Here is a 20,025-nt window from a genome sequence, read left to right as displayed (position 1 = left end):
AAGTTTTGTTTGATTTTATCTAATTTTATCCTTACCTGGGCGCCTCTTTACCCTTATTGTGTGCATTACACCCCCCCATCCCATCAAGGTTGGAGGGGATGTTTCTGTGGTCACATGTTGGATGCCCAGTTGTTATTTATCTAAGAAAGCTACCGAATCCAGTCCCGTTGGGACACCCCGAGTGGAGTCGAGTTCATTGTCTACACCTGCAGTGTTCTCCCCAGAAATTTTTTCAGCTGGGTGGCATGAAAAAGTAGCCGGGTGGGGCGACATGAGAGAATGCAGGGCTGGTTCTTCTGTGAGCAACTCTGCTTATAGGATAGTAGGAGGCGAGCCGATGACAGCCGGGTGCTCACCATAACTAGTTGGGCGGAGCACCCGGATAAGATAGCCTGGGGAGAACACAGACCTGCCTTTAGTGGTTGGATGCCCCATTGCAATCTACCTTTGTGGGTAGCCCTTTTGCCTTCTATATACAGTACCACCCATTGACTACTAACGTGCGGCGCTATTTGAGCTCCTGTTGTCTCTGTGTCTTTTTTTTCTCGGGTGTCAGGGCTTGTTCACACTAAGAGCGCTTTCACTCTTTTTTTTAGTGCTGGCGATTTTGAAAATGTCCTTAAAAAAAGCGCTAGTGCAATGTGAGTGTTCTCGCATAAGCGATGAGCTTTCTATCCAATCGCAAACGCTCCTGCACCATTCTCTGAGCGTTTGCGATTCAATAAAAAGTATAGGGAATTAGAAAAGTGCTTGAAAAAGCGCTTTGAATTGCGATTTCCTGAGTGCTTTCATGAATAAATACATTGTATTAATTCATTTTCGGATCAAAGAGTTCACTTCCTGACTGACGTCAGGAACATTAGGAGCAGAGACATGAGTCTAATATTGTTTCCAGTACAGGAAGTGTTAAGAAACTCCAGTTGTTATCGATGCAAAAGAGCCATTGAGCTCCATGACTTTCAAAGTCACAGAGAGCTCTGTCTTCTGAAGCTTGTTATCGCAACTGTCAGACACTGTATTTTCTTTTACTCTCCAGAGGACAGGTCAATAGTTCACTGGCCTGCTCTGTAAAATCATGTAGAATGCTGAGTAGTGTGTAAACTGCAAATATTAGAGAATGCAATGTTATAAAAACACTCTATAACTGAAAATAAAAATATGAGAATATTTTCTTTGCTACTAATGTTCTAGTATTTATCCACACTACAACCAATTCATTATATCATAATTTTTTTCCGCTTCAGTGTCTCTTTAAAGAGAACCTGTACTGAGTAAAAATATTTAAAATAAACACATAAGGTAACTTCAAATGAACATTACATAGTTACCTTGCCATCAGTTCCTCTCAGAAGCTCACCATTTTCTTCTGACAATAATCCCTTCCAGTTCTGACAATATTTTGTCAGATCTGAAATATATCAGTTGCTGTCAGTAAAATATCAGTTGCTGTCAGTTATAGCTGAGGGGAAAACTGATGTGGCAGGTAATGTCCATGTTTCCCTATGGCTCAAGTGGGCGATGTTACAGTTTAACTGTGTGCTGACAAGAAAGCGGTTATGGGTAATGGCCATTTTCAAAATGGAGGATGGAAAATTGCCTTGATCACAGTGGACAAATAGGACGCGGGACAGGAGAAAGACACTGAGGAGTAGACTACATGGAAGGTAAGTATGACTTGTGTATGCTTATTTTGACTTTTAATTTTCAGTTCAGGTTTTCTTTAAGACACCCCACTCTTCTACATCCTGTGATGAGCTGCAATAAGACTAGCACTGAAATATCTATATTGCATCTTGCTGCATTAGTTATAGGTATAGAGATATCACTGAGATAACACGCCACACTGGCTGCCATATGCTGTGCGACATAAAATAAACCTGCATATTGCATTATGAGCAAGCACCAGTAAAGCCACCATTACCACCCATGGGGAAGTACAGCCAGAAGATAGCATGACTATAATATGCTGGCCCTGGAGCTACGCACAGAATTACACACTACACATAAAGCATTATCCCAGCGCGTTATGGGCGGGAATCATATTTCCCTGCATATTTAAAAGATGCTTTAAAGGCAGCAGATTCCAGTTTAACATAGACTATTGATACTGCTGCCTGAATTATAGCAAGTATAAATTTGGATTTAAAGAGAACCCGAGGTGTGTTTAAAGAATGTTATCTGCATACAGAGGCTGGATCTGCCTATACAGCCCAGCCTCTGTTGCTATCCCAAACCCCCCTAAGGTCCCCCTGCACTCTGCAATCCCTCATAAATCACAGCCGTGCTGTTAGGCTGTGTTTACATCTGTAGTGTCAGTCTCGGCTGCTCCCCAGCCTCCTGCATAGCTCCGGTCCCTGCCCCCGTCCCTTCCCTCCAATCAGCAGGGAGGGATGCAGGCGGGGACTGGAGTTCTGCAGGAGGCGGGGAGAACAGCAGACTGACACTATAGAGATAAACACAGCCAGCTCTGACAAGCTGTTTGTCAGCAGCGTGGCTGTGATTTATGAGGGATTGTAGAGTGCAGGGGGACCTTAGTGGGGTTTGGGATAGCAACAGAGGCTGGGCTATATAGGCAGATCCAGCCTCTGTATGCAGATAATATTCTTCAAACCCACCTCGGGTTCTCTTTAAAGAGGCCCTGTAGTGACATATAGTGGAATGCAGTAAGCTAGTCAGGATATCCACTTTCATTGTAATTATCTTGGTTTCAGCATCAGAAACACTTCATATAGCTGTCAGTGTTGCCAACTCATCCCTTTAATTACTGACACATATGAATTATACAGGTTTTGTGGCTAGGTAGATGCAGTTAAGGCACTGATTATGTGCAAATAGTCCCAGAACCTGTATAACTTAAGCCTTGTCTACACGGTGGGAGATGTGGCGGCGATGTTCCTTATCAATCGAGCCGCTTATGCGGCTCAATTGATAAGTTCCGACAGGTCCGATCTGTGAGACGCCGATTCCCTGCTCGTTCCCTCGAGAGGACAATGGCAGGGAATCAAGCGGAAGATAAGCGGCGCCGGGCGGGTACGAGCGGGGGATCGAATACGACGCACGCGCGCCGAGCGGGGACGCGCGGGGATGCTAATCGAGCCGCCGGATCGCCTCCACATATCCCCGTGTAGACGGGGCTTTAGATGTGTCAGTAATTAAAGGGATGAGTTGGCAACACTGTATATTGGTATGTGACCCCCGCCCTCCCATTGAAACTTATGTTAAGTACACACTTGAGATAAAAGTCTTTGGAAACTGAAAGATCACAGACCAATTTTACCCCCTTCCATGTAGTATGAGAGCCATACTCTACACAGTCTATTCTATGGAGCTGAACTCCCCATCAGATAAAATCTTTGCAAGATGCTGCACACAAACATGCTGTACACATTCAAAAGATCAGTATCTGCAAAAGATCCGTTCCTGCACATCCTAACATCACAAAGTGGGAGGGGTTTCACCACAATATCAGCCATACAGAACCCTCTGATGATCCGTTTGTGAAAAGGAATAGATTTATCATGGGAAAGGGGGTATCAGCTACTGATTGGGATGGAGTTCAGTTCTGGGTCACGGTCTCTCTTTAAAGGGGCCCATACACCCAGCCGATTTTCTGGCCGACCGATCGAACCCGATCGATCGATTGATCGTTTGCAAATCGGTTGGCCAATCGACCGATCGATGGCCGATTTTGATTGATTTCGATGGATTTCCATCGAACTGGCAGGGTGGAAAATTTAGGTCGATCTGATGAGATTGCTTATCAGTTTGCATTGGCCTTAAAGGAAATCTGATGGCAAAAAAATGCCATCAGATCGAATTTCAATAGATTTCAAACTGAAATCTATTGGAATTCTATCCTGGTAAAAAATGTTCTAAAAACGCATCAGATAGATCATCAGATGCATTTCTTATCTATCTGCTGCCAATCTGACGAGAGTATGGGCACCTTTAGTGTGAGAGGATTGGCACCACCCAGTAAACAAATGTTTCTTTTAACATCATTACAATCCATTACGGTGGTACAACAACACATTTCCAGGCAAAGTATCCGGTTCTGCCGTTGATTAGACATTGTCCCCCTGGAAGTCTCCGCTTTCGGCACAGACCCATCATCAGAGCATACATGGCAGGCTTTGGCTGCATTGCCGTTCCTCAAGCTGCTCTGCTGTAAAAGGCAAATCTTGGCAACAAATTCGGGCCCAAAAAACACATCAGGGGGGCCGGAATGGTTAAATCCGAATAGGAGGCGTGGCACGAGTTCAATGCGCAGAAATGAGCAGCTTGCCTCTCCGCACCCCAGAAATGGCTCGCCAATCCTTCTCACGCTGTGCCAGAATTCTGCTAAACTCTTCAGAAAACACCACTGACGGGAATTCATGAGATGTGATCGCTTTACCAGCCCTGCACACCCGTCACATAGCGACTTCACCATCCTGTCCTGCTAACGCTACTGCTTCATGGGAAAACATTCATAAACGTCTCATTCTACTCAGAACCCCCTGTGCACTCCATGTGACGCGACACGATAAAGAGTACCTGTTACTACTACAAACATGGGTCCATAGGGCATAATCTGCAAATACTGCAGTCACCATATAAATCATACATGTCAAACTCTGGACCGTGGGCTAAATCTGGCCCTCAGAGCTATCAAATTTGGCCCCCAAGTCGTTTCCCCACTATGGGCTCTATTCACAATGAGGCATGCGGTACAGGATTTTTTTTACCGCAAAATTACCGCCAGCGGTAATCTCCGCATTTTTTCCACATTCACTAAAATGTTCCGCATGCGGTAAAAAAAAGTGCGGAAACAGCCATTAAACTTGCTGTAAAAATGCAGTAAAAAGGTTGCATGAAAAATTGTTCATAAAAAATGTCGAAGTCCAGCAAGCACAGCACTTAAAGGGAAGGTTCAGGGAAACCTTTAAAAAAATAAAAATCCATATCCACTTACCTGGGGCTTCCTCCAGCCCGTGGCAGGCAGGAGGTGCCCTCGCCGCCGCTCCAGAGGCTTCCGGTCGTCTTCGGTGGCCGCCCCGACCTGGCCAGGCCGGCTGCCAGGTCGGGCTCTTCTGCGCTCCAAGGACGGGCTCTTCTGCGTCCCACGCGGGCGCGCTGACGTCATCGGACGTCCTCCGGGCTTTACTGCGCAGGCGCAGAACTACTGCGCCTGCGCAGTACAGCCCGGAGGACGTCCGATGACGTCAGCGCGCCCGCGTTGGACGCAGAAGAGCCCAACCTGGCAGCCGGCCTGGCCAGGTCGGGGCGGCCACCGAAGACAACCGGAAGCCTCTGGAGCGGCGGCGAGGGCACCTCCTGCCTGCCACGGGCTGGAGGAAGCCCCAGGTAAGTGGATATGGATTTTTATTTTTTTAAAGGTTTCCCTGAACCTTCCCTTTAAGCCTCCAGACTTCATTTAACCACCCTGGCGTTCTGATTAAATCGCCAGGGTGGCTGCGGGAGGGTTTTTTTTAAATAAAAAAAAAACTATTTCATGCAGCCAACTGAAAGTTGGCTGCATGAAAGCCCACTAGAGGGCGCTCCGGAGGCGATCTTCCGATCGCCTCCGGCGCCCAGAATAAACAAGGAAGGCCGCAATGAGCGGCCTTCCTTGTTTTGCTTATATCGTCGCCATAGCGACGAGCGGAGTGACGTCATCGACGTCAGCCGACGTCCTGACGTCAGCCGCCTCCGATCCAGCCCTTAGCGCTGGCCGGAACTTTTTGTTCCGGCTGCGCAGGGCTCGGGCGGCTGGGGGACCCTCTTTCGCCGCTACTCGCGGCGGATCGCCGCAGAGCGGCGGCGATCAGGCAGCACACGCGGCTGGCAAAGTGCCGGCTGCGTGTGCTGCTTTTTATTTGATGTAAATCGGCCCAGCAGGGCCTGAGCGGCAGCCTCCGGCGGTGTTGGACGAGCTGAGCTCGTCCAGACCGCTCAGGTGGTTAAACCAATAGGAAGCGAAATATATCACCTACTACTTGTAGGTGATAAAAAAAAAAAAAAAAAATCGGTACTTAACGCAGAAATAATGCGTCTTCTTTTTTTTGAAAATTTGGATTTTTCGCGCAACATACCGACTTTTGCGTACATTTTTTCCGCATTACTACTGAACATTTACCGTACTTTTTCCGCATGCGGAAAATTTTGTGAATGTCAACATGGCGTTGTTTTGGTCGCAAATTTCCCGCAAGTACTTTATCGCATGCGGTAAGTCATTGTGAGTAGAGGCCTTTGTGTTATGTTTGGCCCACTTTGGGCTCTATTCATAAAACATTTGTGACGAAAAAACTCCTGGAGGGAAAATACCGCATCGGTATTTTAGACTTCTGGGTGGTAATTCATAAAAATACTGGCAGCTGCGATGCAAGTGCGGAGATCTCCCGCTGAAAGCTGGCGGTAAGCTGTCAAAAGGCATGCGGAAACACTTAAGGCGGCAGAGTCCCTCCGTGCACTGCTCTCTCTGGGAGGTCTGTCCCATTCACTTGTATGTAATCCGCAAAATCAGAGGAAGCGGTATTTCCCGTCCACATACCGCTTCCTCTAAACTTTATGAATGGCCATTTTGTTACTTTTTTTTAGATAAATCTAGAAAAACACTGGAGAAGGCGGAAATTTCTCGCTCTGCTGGGGGATTGTAGATTTTCATGCGGGAACAGCTTTTATGAATGCCCACTTTGCTAAATGGACGGGAAAATCCGCTGTTTTGAGCGGAAAACTTGCGGTAACCTTTTATGAATAGAGCCCTTTATATTGGAGGTGAAGCCCTAGAGCAGTGTTTCTCAAACCTGTCCTTGTGACTCTCCAACGGTACATGTTTTGCAGGCAACCTCCTTTATGCACAGGTGGGGTAATTAGTGTCTCAGCTACATGGAATCCACCTGGCTGAGAAACTAATTATCCCACCTGTGCATAGGTGAGGCTGCCTGTCAAACATGCACCATTGGGGAGTCACAAGGACAGGTTTGAGAAACACTGCCCTAGATCATAAAGGAAGCAATATGGGGAAGGGAGGGGGAAGCATTAGACACCAGGGAACTGTATAGATGAGGGAGGAGGGAATACTAGACTCCACGGAATTGTATAGGGGAGAAAGGGGGGCCACTAGACACCAAGGAAATGTGGGAGGAAGGAAGGGAGGGAGGGGGGCCACTAGACACCAGGGAACTGTATAGGTGAGGGAGGAGGGATACTAGACACCAAGGAAATGTATAAAGGAGGGAGGGGGGCCACTAGACACCAGGGAAGTGTATAGGGGAGGGGGTCAATAGAAATCAAGGAACTATAGGGGCTTGTTCACACTAAGCGCGTTTTCGCCTTTATTTAAGCGCCGGCGATTTTCAAAGTCGCCCTAAAAGCGTTTTTGCAATGATTCCCTATGAGAGTGTTTACATCTGAGCAGTTCGATTCCGATCCATTCAGCAAAGCTCTCCCTGTACCATTTTTTGTGGCGATTTGCCTCAATTGAAGGTAAAGGGAAATCGCAAAATGCTTGAAAAAGCGCTTTGTATTGCGATTTCCCAAGCGCTTTTAAGAATAAATATATTGTATTTATTCATTTCCGGGTCAAAGAGTTCACTTCCTGGCGTCAGGAAGTGAAAAAACGCAATCGCTCTGCAAAAAAAGCGCTTACAGAAGCACTTTACAAAAAATTGTACCGTGCAGGGAAGCTCTCACAAAATCGCAAAACGCTGGCGTCAGCGATTTTAGGTGTGATCAAAGCCAGAGGGAGGGAGGTAGCCAGTAAAACATTGCGTTTGGCCTGTGACTTGGTCCCACAATTTCTGACCACTTTGTATTTAAGTTTGACACCCCAGATAAAAAAAGGATCATTTCTCATCCTTCTGAAATCACTTTCTGCAAACATTTATAAAATTCTTATATTTCCAACTATGCAATAGCTACTGTATTCAATTCTGTAACATATCGAGAAAAGCACGCCAATCACACATCGATTTTCTTCCCCGTCCATTCTTGGTAGACTGTATTGTAATTTCAATCGATTTTTACAGAGAAACAATCTAAATTATTGATCAGCCTAGACTGGAAATCTCAATCGATATTGGGCGGGGGCGCGGGGAGCAGAGGAGGACGGTAGATCAACGGACTATAGCACTGACCTATTGATAAATGACGAAATCTCCCCAAAATCTATGGGCACTGTGGAGAAGGATTGGTCTGATCAGATTCTGATCAGAGAGCGATTGATCTGTTTGCCAAATTGGGTGGCCATCTATGCGTGTATAGCCACCTTAACAGAAGCGACGTTCTGAACGATTTTTCACTCACATATCTGTCAAAATCCAATCTGATATCAAGTGATACAAAACAATAATGCGTCCAATATTTTCCGATCGATTTTCGATCAGGGAAAGATCGGTTGTTTCCCTGGATTCTGCATACATCTCATTGTCTGAGCCTAGATTTAGCTCTTATGTGAGTCCTCCATGCCTGAGCTCCGGTTCACACCGCAAAATGCAATCGCAATCCGCATGGCGATTGCGATATTGCAATGTGATTTTCAGATTGTTGAAGGAATGTGCGTTTTTGCTGAATCGCTCCCAAAAAAAAAAATGCTATGTGCAGCACAATTGTGATTACAACTGATCAGAGGGGTATTGATCTGTTCACAACATTGGGTGGCAATCTTTATGTGAACAGCGACTTTAACATCAGCAACATTTCCGATCTTCAAGTGGTACAAAGCGATAACATGTCTGATATTCTCCAATTGATTTTTAATCACGGAGAGATCAGTTCCTTCCCGGATTCTCATTGTGTGTGCCTATATTTCCCTTTTATGGGGGTCCTCCCAGCCTAAAGCCTGGTACACACTCTCAATTGTGATTGGCCAATCACTGACCCGTTTTACCACTTCCATGTAGTATAAGGGTTTACCTATTCAGGGCTCGTTTCCACTATCGCGAATCCGCATGCGTCCAACGCATGCGGATTCGCACATGGTATGCAAGTGGATGGGCCTGTTTCCACTGTTGCGTTGGTGATGTGCTTTTTTTTTTTAGCGGTGAAAAAACGCACAAAAGAGCCAACGATTTCGCCTGAGAGTGGAATGCATGCGAATCGCATGCAATGTATTTAATAGGGAAATCGCATGCATTTTCCCCATGCGTTTTTTGCCCCGAATTCGCATAGGTACGATGTAAATTCACACAGGCAGTGACATGGTTAAAATCGCATATACCCTCACCTATGCGAATTTGCATGCGAATTCGCGGCAAAAAACGCATGGGGAATCGCATCCGCATGCTATTTTATCAGCGATGGAATCCAGGTGATTCCGCACCGCAACAGTGGAAACGAGCCCTCAATCTGCTGTCCCTCATACTACATAGTGGTAAAATTGGTCACTGGCCAATCATAATTCAAAGTGTGTATCGGGCTTTAAAGTGTAACTGTCGGGCATAAAATCAAAAATCAATTCTTTATTTTTATCTGGTAAACAAGTAATAAAGATGCTAATCAGGCAATCCAAAAGTTAAAATCTCTTTTACTTTTCTTGTTTGTAAATGATCATTCCCCAGTTTACTTGATTCTTATTTGGTACGTTGCCGCACAAAGGAAGTTGCAGGGCATGCTGGGTTGTCTTTTTTTTTTTGCTTCTTTATTTCCCCTCAGACTTAACTAATGTACAGAAGCAAAAAAGGACAACCCAGCATGCCCTGCAACTTCCTTCCTGCGGCAACGTACCAAATAAGAGTCAGGTAAACTGGGGAATGATCATTTATAAACAAGAAAAGTAATAGTGATTTTAACTTTTGGATTGCCTGATTAGAAACCTTATTACTTGTTTACCAGATAAAAATAAAGAATTTATTTTTTATTTTTTGCCCGACAGTTACACCTTAAGCTAAATACTCACCACACGGTGGGAGATGGATTGAGTGACGTCCCCCTAACGATGAGTGTTCCCCGATCCACCAATGGGAAGTCAAGCAATCGCGGTACTTTGAGCAGTCGTCCAGGATCTTAAAGATCTACTGTGATGGTTGTTGTCGCCACGCATGGATAAACATTGCGTGATCGTGCACCTACATCCACATCGCAAGATCATGGAAACGATCGCTTGTGCTCAAAAAAATCAATCATCAGAAAAACCGTTGGAAAAATCGCGTAGTACGTACGGGGCTTAAGACAGGATGGAAGCAAGAGGACAAACAGTCCTTCCATACTAGGAAAACGTCCTTGTCAGATCAATCCCAGAGCGTAGAGTCAAGTTATTACGGCATATTCGCGTACGGTCCCTGTTTAAAAAATAATGCCTTAATGTACATGACCATTAAATGTTAACGGCTGAACTGGTCGCCGGAGACCAACTCCTTACTGACATAAATCAATGTATAGAAAATGAGGCAAATGAACAGAGGCGGGCGATCAATAGCAGGCAATTCTATGGGGTTTGTATGACTGCAAAATCGCTCAGGAGTTAAAGCAGACCAGAACTCAGAACGTCCTCTCTGCTCTAGAAGACAAGCAACAGCATAATAACCTTTACAGGAAAACATTTCTTTGTTACAGCTGATACGAATCCTGCACTAAATCTGCAGCATGTCTACTTCCTGCTTTCATGGTAGCAGACTAGGGTTACAGATTAGCAGTGTTTACAAATTAGCTGCTCTGCCGTGGCAAAGTAGATTCCTGAGCTGAGATCAAATTACGATGGTGATTAGACACAAATGAGGGGTAATCAGACTAAACTCTCTAAATACATACAGGCGGGTCGTAACTAGAAATCAGTGGGCCACCCTGCGAAACTCTGGATGGAGCGCCCCTCCCTGCCGCTGTGTGCCCACTGCCCCGCCCTCCTGCCGCTAAGAACGGCCCTGAGCGGACCCCCAACCAAGCTTCAACCCCCACGTCTGCATCCCTTGCAGCAGCTATTGTTACGCTTCTGCAAACAGGCAGGGCCGGGCCGAGGCAAGATAGGCTCCAGCCTTAGAACGCAGGGTAGGAGGGGGCGCAGGGCCGGGCCGAGGCAAGATAGGCTCCAGCCTCAGGGCGCAGTGTAGGAGGGGGCGCACAACTCACTCAGCTATCATACCCCTATTGTGTTTGAAGCTGAAAGAAATAAAAGGGGATACATGGCAGTGACTGCAAGCCAGATAACTGGAGATTAAGGTGTTGGGGGCCCTGGGGCGCCTCTTAGTCTAATAGCAATCAGTGTGTGACGGCTGTGGTAGGAGGGATGGAGGAGGGGCCTCTTAGTGTAATAGCAATCAGTGTGTGACGGCTGGGGTGGGAGGGATGGAGGAGGGGCCTCTTAGTGTAATAGCAATCAGTGTGTGACGGCTGGGGTGGGAGGGATGGAGGGGCCTCTTAGTGTAATAGCAATCAGTGTGTGACGGCTGGGGTGGGAGGGATGGAGGAGGGGCCTCTTAGTGTAATTGCAATCAGTGTGTGACGGCTGGGGTGGGAGGGATGGAGGGGCGCACTGTGGTGTCTCAGCCTTGGCTGCTGGAGGACCTTGTCCCAGCTCTGCATACAGGGTGGATTTCTCTATGTTTCCCTTCCGTCCTGTGTAAGAGTTCAGGTCTACTTTAAATATCATTCATGTAGATGAGCCCTCCCTCACACTCCTCCGATAGAGGGGCTTTGGCACAGACATTCTGGTGACGGGGGGACCAGCAGACAACAAGTCCTGCACTCAGGTGAACCCACATGGTTAGATCTGAAAGCACTTCATGAGTCTGTAGAATAAGCCAGCCCTGCGATTGGCTGGGGCCAGTCATGTGACAGGCTGATAGGCTATGCAATGTATGCAGTTTTCACACACAGTGGCCACACATCCTGGCAGAGTTGCTGCAGTCACAGCGATGAGTACAGACAGATATAGTATTATTGACCACGCTTGTCTCAGCTCAGCAGCAGCCAGCAGACGATGAGCGCTGAGCTCTCGCTCCAGGTTCTGCATCAGCAGAGATGCGTCTGACAGCTCCCTGCTCCAGAGCCAGAGAGACACGACTGCTAGCAAAGCAATGTAATCACCTGCTACAGTCTGTGACAAGGGTACCCTGCCTGAGGGGGCCGTGTCTGCAGTATGCACCAGGGGGAACGTTCATTACTCAGCGACGGAGCACGAGATCCTCACCCATACTGACACATAATGGCTATCATGCCTGTGTCTCCCAGCGTTTCCATTCCTAGAGATCACCACCACTGCTAGAGACCCCTTACCGTCACTGCTGGAGACCTTACTGCTCGAGACCTCCCATCATCACCACTGCTAGAGACCCCTTACCGTCACTGCTGGAGACCTTACTGCTCAAAACCTCCCATCATCACCACTGCTAGAGAACCTCATCACCACTACTAGAGATCCCCCATCACCATTGCTAGAGACCTCCCATCATCATCAGTGATAGAGACCTTCATCACCACTGCTAGATACTTCCCATCATTACCAATGCAAGAGGCCCTCATCATCACCAGTGATAGAGACCTTCATCGCACTGCTAGAGACCTCCCATCATCACCACTGCTAGAGACCGCCTATCATCACCACTGCTAGAGACCTCCTATCATCACCACTGCTAGAGACCTCCCATCATCATCACTGCTAGAGACCTCCCATCATCATCACTGCTAGAGACCTCACATCATCACCAGTGCTAGAGACCTTCATCACCACTGCTAGAGTGATTACCATCATCACTACTGTTAGAGACCTCTCATCATCACCAATGCTAGAGACCTCCCATCATCGCTACTGCTAGAGACCCTCATCATCTCCAGTGCTAGTGACCTCCCAGCACTGCTAGAGACCATCATCATCACTACAGCTAGAGACCTCCCATCATCATCATCACCACTGCTAGAGACCTCCCATCATCATCATCATCACCACTGCTAGAGACCTCCCATCATCACCACTGTTAGGGACCTCCCATCATCACCACTGCTAGAGCGATCACCATCATCACTACAGCTAGAGACCTCTCATCATCACTGCTACTGGAGACCTCAAATCATTACCACTGCTAGAGAGATCTTCACCACTGCTAGAAACCCTCATCATCACCACTGCTAGAGATCCTCATCATCACCACTGCTACAGACTCTCATCATCATCACTACTGCTAGAGACCTTCCATCATCACCACTGCTAGAGACCCTCATCATCACCACTGCTACAGACTCTCATCATCATCACCACTGCTAGAGACCCTCATCATCACCACTGCTAGAGACCCTCATCATCACCACTGCTACAGACTCTCATCATCATCACTACTGCTAGAGACCCTCATCATCACCACTGCTACAGACTCTCATCATCATCACCACTGCTTGGGACCCTCATAATCACCACTGCTACAGACTCTCATCATCATCACCACTGCTAGAGACCCTCATCATCACCACTGCTAGAGACACTCATCATCACCACTGCTACAGACTCTCATCATCATCACCACTGCTAGAGACCCTCATCATCACCACTGCTAGAGACCCTCATCATCACCACTGCTACAGACTCTCATCATCATCACTACTGCTAGAGACCTTCCATCATCACCACTGCTAGAGACCCTCATCATCACCACTACTACAGACTCTCATCATCATCACCACTGCTAGAGACCCTCATCATCACCACTGCTACAGACTCTCATCATCATCATCACCACTGCTAGAGACCCTCATCATCACCACTGCTAGAGACCCTCATCATCACCACTGCTACAGACTCTCATCATCATCACCACTGCTAGAGACCCTCATCATCACCACTGCTAGAGACACTCATCATCACCACTTCTACAGACTCTCATCATCATCACCACTGCTAGAGACCCTCATCATCACCACTGCTAGAGACCCTCATCATCACCACTACTACAGACTCTCATCATCATCACCACTGCTAGAGACCCTCATCATCACCACTGCTACAGACTCTCATCATCATCACTACTGCTAGAGCGATCACCATCATCACTACTGTTAGAGACCTCTCATCATCACTGCTACTGGAGACCTCAAATCATTACCACTGCTAGAGAGATCTTCACCACTGCTAGAAACCCTCATCATCACCACTGCTACAGACCCTCATCATCATCACTACTGCTAAAGAGATCACCATCATCATCACTACTGCTAGAGACCTTCCATCATCACCACTGCTACAGACCCTCATCATCATGACTACTGCTAGAGAGATCACCTTCATTACTACTGCTACAGACCCTCATCATCATCACCACTGCTACAGACCCTCATCATCATCACCATTGCTACAGACCCTCATCATCACTACTGCTAGAGAGATCACCATCATCACTACTACTAGAGACCTTCCATCATCACTACTGCTACAGACCCTCATCATCATCACTACAGCTAGAGAGATCACCATCATCATCACTACTGCTAGAGATCACCTTAATTACTACTGCTACAGACCCTCATCATCATCACCACTGCTACAGACCCTCATCATCACTACTGCTAGAGAGATCACCATCATCACTACTGCTAGAGACCTTCCATCATCACTACTGCTACAGACCCTCATCATCATCACTACTGCTAGAGAGATCACCATCATCATCACTACTGCTAGAGACCTCTCATCATCATCACTACTGCTAGAGACCTCTCATCATCACCACTGCTAGAGACCTTCCATCATCACCACTGCTACAGACCCTCATCATCACTACTGCTAGAGACCTCTCATCATCACCACTCACTGCTGGAGAGATCATCATCACCACTGCTATAGACCCTCATCATCATCATTACTGCTAGAGAGATCATCTTCATTACTACTGCTAGAGACCTTCCATCATCACCAGTGCTAGAGAGATCACCATCATCACTACTGCTAGAGACCTCTCATCATCACCAATGCTAGAGACCTCCCATCATCACCACTGCCAGAGACCTCCCCATTATCATCACTGCTAGAGACCTCTTATTACCTCTACTGAAATCATCACCACTGCTTGAGATCACCACCATTCCACTTCTGGAGATCCTTAGTCATCACTACTGCCAGAGAATCCCCATTATCTCCTGTATTAGAGATCCCTCATCATTGCCACGTCATCATCATCGCTACAGATTATTGTCACCACTGTTAGGGGTTATGTAGTAAAACAAGTACACGTGATAGATAAAGGATGTTCTGCACAAACAATTCCCAACGAACAGATGTATCATACAATGATTCTGTATGGATGGCAATGCCTCGGTTGTCTACTCCACTGTACAGACTGCAGAGAAACAGACTGGGGACATTCATGCAAAGTTCATTTCAGAAGCTGCAGATACATACATGCACCAATATTCATTTGTGATCTGGAGATCTCTGTACACATGGTCTCACATGAATGATAATTTCCCGAAACAGATCCGCGGTATCCACCAACAAAGATCATTTGTCATGCCCAAGAACCGTTGTTGGCAGTTATATCATCACATTGTAATGCTGGGAATACACGGTTCGTTTTTGCCTTCGTTTAAACCTTCGATTCGTTCGGTAAACGAATCGAGTGTTGAAAACGTATGTGAAAATAGTCATAATCTCATTATAGTTTCGATTAATAGACCCCAAAAACGAACGACTAGTGATCGAACATGTTTGATATTATCTCTCTTTATCCATCTAATCGAGCCATTGGTAGGCTTGATGGCTGTTCAGATCGATTATATATTCGTTTATGCTAGTCCGTCCCTGTAAAAAGGGATTTTCGTTTCGTTTCTTTGCAGCCTTCGATCATTGGAAAAACGAAACCATCAGAATCGGAAAAAAAAACTAAACCGTGGGTGGTGATATTAACCGTATGACCGATTATTTCGGGATCGAAAAGGACAAAAGGCACAATCGAAACGAAGGTTTAAACGAAGGCAAAAACGAACCGTGTATTCCCAGCATTAGAGTGAACAGAGGCGCCAGCAGGATAAAAGGTTCTAAAAGGCTTAAAATCCCTCAGGAGGTGGTGGTGGACTCACCTTCCCGAAGCAGACAAGATACCGTCAGTTTTATGACAACAGGTTTATTAATATACTCCAAAACAAACAGTGCAACGCGTTTCACGGGTATGTTCCCGCTTCCTCAGGCAATAAACAGATAGGAGTACACAGTATAGTCTCAAGGTCACGAATAGCGCCTCTGTCATAACATTGTTGGCTGTTTTCCAACTAATGATTGTCAGATGCCCAGTAAGGATTGTCTACTTCCAACAACTTTTGTCTGGCGTGTGTATATTATTATTATTTATTGGATTTATATAGCGCCAACATATTAGACAGTGCTGGATATTAAATACAATTCACTAAATAAAGTTCATGACAATGATAATAGTGGTGACAGACAACACAATATAGGTAATGACCAGGAAGGCTTGACGGCCAGCGGGACGGACAGTATAGTGTCCGCTCCAATGGTCCGCTCTTGCCCAGCTGGAGCCCAGGTCAGATGCGTTACCTCCATAGGCTTTATGGGGCAGAGTTATGGGGGACTGCACATAAGTGGGGCCCGCTTACCACAACGAATCCCACGGATATGTTGCAGGTTGACAAGTGTGAAGGCTCCTATTGATAAAATAGGAGCCGTTCGTTGTTAAATTTTGCGATGAGCAGAGAACGGACAATATATGTCTGTTCTCAGCTCAAGTGGGAACTAAGACACACAACATTAGGAGTTTGGTTTTCCCAGGTTTTACCCTGTATAAAGCTTTAGAGGCCTCCCGACAATCATACCCTGGTTCTTTGAGTGCCAACAACCATAAAATAAAAACCGGTAAAAAAAAAGTTAGATACATTTGTTCAACTTTTTGACGCATTCATTTTTTAATCTCGGAAGAGGTCTACAAATACAAATATTTACAAACCATTTAATTTATTGTTCCTGATACCACACACATACAGTATGTCCATATCATTACAACAAACAACTTCCATAAAGGGGTTTCCATACATATCCCCACAGGGATCTCCAGGTACAGTGATCCACGGACACTACGTCCATGCTTTGAGATATTTGATGAGAAAAGTTTCACACAACCGTAGATTAGACATTTTTACCAAGAAGGGTCAGAGATCCCCAAACATCTGGAAGCTAAAATATCTTCCATTGTCATGTCAACAATCCCCACATTAACGGTGGAGATATCACCAAAACAACTGATCTCCATGTTCCAGTGTAATCCTCTGGCCCTAGGACAGATGTCCTCACATTTCCAGAGATTTAAAAGGTCCTTGCAGGAATGTCAGAGATCTTGGAGAGATTACCCTCAGCCTGACAATCCTCAGCTTCAACACAGCGAATCATTTCATGTTAGCGCTTTCCCCACACAGTCAATGTTCCCCAGTACAGAAGATACCACCACACCATCAATGATCCCCAATACAGAAGATACCACCACACAGTCAATGATCCCCAATACAGAAGATACCACCACACAGTTAATGTTCCCCAATACAGAAGATACCACCACACAATTCATGATTCCCAGGCCAGTGCAGAAGATACCACCACACAGTCAATGATCCCCAGTACAGAAGATACCACCACACAGTCAATGTTCCCCAATACAGAAGATACCATCACACAATCAATGATCCCCAGGCCAGTGCAGAATATACCACCACACAGTCAATGTTCCCCAGTACAGAAGATACCACCACACAATTAATGATCCTCAGGCCAGTGCAGAAGATACCACCACACAGTCAATGTTCCCCAATACAGAAGATACCACCACACAGTCAATGTTCCCCAGTACAGAAGATACCACCACCCAATCAATGATCCCCAGGCCAGTGCAGAAGATACCCTCACACAGTCAATGATACCCAATACAAGATTCTAACTTTCACCCCCAGCAGTACAAAAAAGATCTCCATTTCCACCAGGAGTCAGTGATATCCCAGCAGTCAGGCAGTGATAATACAGCAGTCAGTTATCACCCAGCAGTCAGTGGTCCCCCCAGCACAGCAGCCATTGATCCCCCAGCTGTCAGTTATACCTCAGCAGTTAGTAAACCCCTACCGCCCCCCAAGACCTGCAGTCAATAATCCCCGAGCAGTTAGTGATCCCCCAGCACAGCAGCCAGTGATGCCCCTAGCACAGCAGTCAGTTATACCCCAGCAGTTAGTGATCCCCCAGCACAGCAGCCAGTGATCACCCTAGCACAGCAGCCAGTGATCACCCTAGCACAGCAGCCAGTGATCACCCTAGCAAAGCAGCCAGTTATATCCCAGCAGTTACTGATCCCCAGCACAGCAGCCAGTGATCACCCTAGCACAGCAGGCAGTTATACTCCAGCAGTTAGTAATCGCCCAGCACAGCAGCCAGTGATCACCCTAGCACAGCAGTCAGTTATACCCCAGCAGTTAGTGATCCCCCAGCACAGCAGCCAGTGATGCCCCTAGCACAGCAGCCAGTTATACCCCAGCAGTTAGTGATCCCCCAGCACAGCAGCCAGTGATCACCCTAGCACAGCAGGCAGTTATACCCCAGCAGTTAGTGATCCCCCAGCACAGCAGCCAGTGATCACCCTAGCACAGCAGGCAGTTATACCCCAGCAGTTACTGATCCCCCAGCACAGCAGCCAGTGATCACCCTAGCACAGCAGTCAGTTATAGCCCAGCAGTTACTGATCCCCCAGCACAGCAGCCAGTGATCCCCCAGCACAGCAGCAGTAAGTGATCACCCTAGCACAGCAGCCAGTTATACCCCAGCAGTTAGTGATCCCCCAGCACAGCAGCCAGTGATCACCCTAGCACAGCAGGCAGTTATACCCCAGCAGTTAGTGATCCCCCAGCACAGCAGCCAGTGATCACCCTAGCACAGCAGGCAGTTATACCCCAGCAGTTACTGATCCCCCAGCACAGCAGCCAGTGATCACCCTAGCACAGCAGTCAGTTATAGCCCAGCAGTTACTGATCCCCCAGCACAGCAGCCAGTGATCACCCAGGACAGTAGCTAGAGAACTCCCAGCTGTCAGTTATACCCCAATAGTTAGTGATCCCCCTAGCACAGCAGTCAGTTATACTCCAGCAGTTAGTAATCGCCCAGCACAGTAGCCAGTGATCCTCAGCTGTCAGTTATACCCCAGCAGCTAATGATCCCCCAGGACTGTAGCTAGTGTACTCCCAGCTGTCAGTGATACCCCAGTAGTTAGTGATCCCCCTAGCACGGCAGTCAGTTATACCCCAGCAGTTAGTAATCGCACAGCAGTCAGTGATACCCCAGTAGTTAGTGATCCCCCTAGCACAGCAGTCAGTTATAGTACCAAACCAGTAAGCATTCCCCCAGCACAGCAGCTAGTGATCCCCCCGCTGTCAGTTATACCCCAGCAGTTAGAGACCCCCCCCCCCCCCCCCAGCACATCAGTCAGTGATCCCCCAGCACAGCAGCCAGTGATCCCCCAGCACAGCAGCCAGTGATCCCCCAGCACAGCTGTCAGCGGTACAACCAGCAGTTAGTACCCTCCGCCAGCTGTCAGTGATCCCCCCAGCACAGCAGCAGGTCCCCCCAGAACAGCCGTCAGTGATCCCCCAGCAGCCCCGAAGTTCTTACTTGGTGAGCGGCGCGGTGTGTCCGGTGTGTCAGGCATCAGCACGGAGCGGCCCCCGGGCCAGCACAGCTCTCCACTCCCCGGAGCCCCTCATCCCCGATCCGTGTCACTCCCGCAGCCCCCCCATGTGTCCTCCGATCCGGGTACAGAGGGGCGTGCGACCCCCAGAATCACAGCAGCAGCAGCGGCAGCCTCTATCTCCTCCTCTGCTGGACTGCAGCCAGTCTGCTTCTACTGTACATGCCTGGCAAAGAGGACCTCCCTCCTGCCGGAGCACGCCGCCCCTCTGCATCACACACATACACTATACACACTGCATCATAAGGAACGGGGTCCTCCTCATCATATATACAGCGTGCCCGCCACTGCATAACATACATTGTATACATTGCATCACAGCCGCCTCATATACTATATACAGCATGCCCACTCTGCTTACATACACTGTACACACTGCATCATAAGGAATGGGGTCCTC

The 20,025-nt window shown here is 47.3% G+C and overlaps 1 protein-coding gene across 1 annotated transcript in view; it reads right to left on the bottom strand.

Annotated features, from left to right (window-relative positions):
- The window catches only part of PTPRE (protein tyrosine phosphatase receptor type E), a 362,965-nt gene extending 343,221 nt beyond the window's left edge, over positions 1-19,744 (bottom strand). Inside the window, exon 1 of the mRNA XM_068257334.1 lies at positions 19,550-19,744. The gene's annotated coding sequence lies outside the window, so the exon portion shown is untranslated. The remainder of the gene's footprint in view (positions 1-19,549) is intronic.
- Positions 19,745-20,025: the final 281 nt, after the last annotated feature.

This window comes from Hyperolius riggenbachi, chromosome 10 (assembly GCF_040937935.1).
Source record: "Hyperolius riggenbachi isolate aHypRig1 chromosome 10, aHypRig1.pri, whole genome shotgun sequence".
NCBI classification, from domain to species: Eukaryota; Metazoa; Chordata; class Amphibia; order Anura; family Hyperoliidae; genus Hyperolius; species Hyperolius riggenbachi.
The sequence above is the reverse complement of the archived record's forward strand: the minus strand, read 5'-3'. Positions and strand labels throughout refer to the sequence as shown.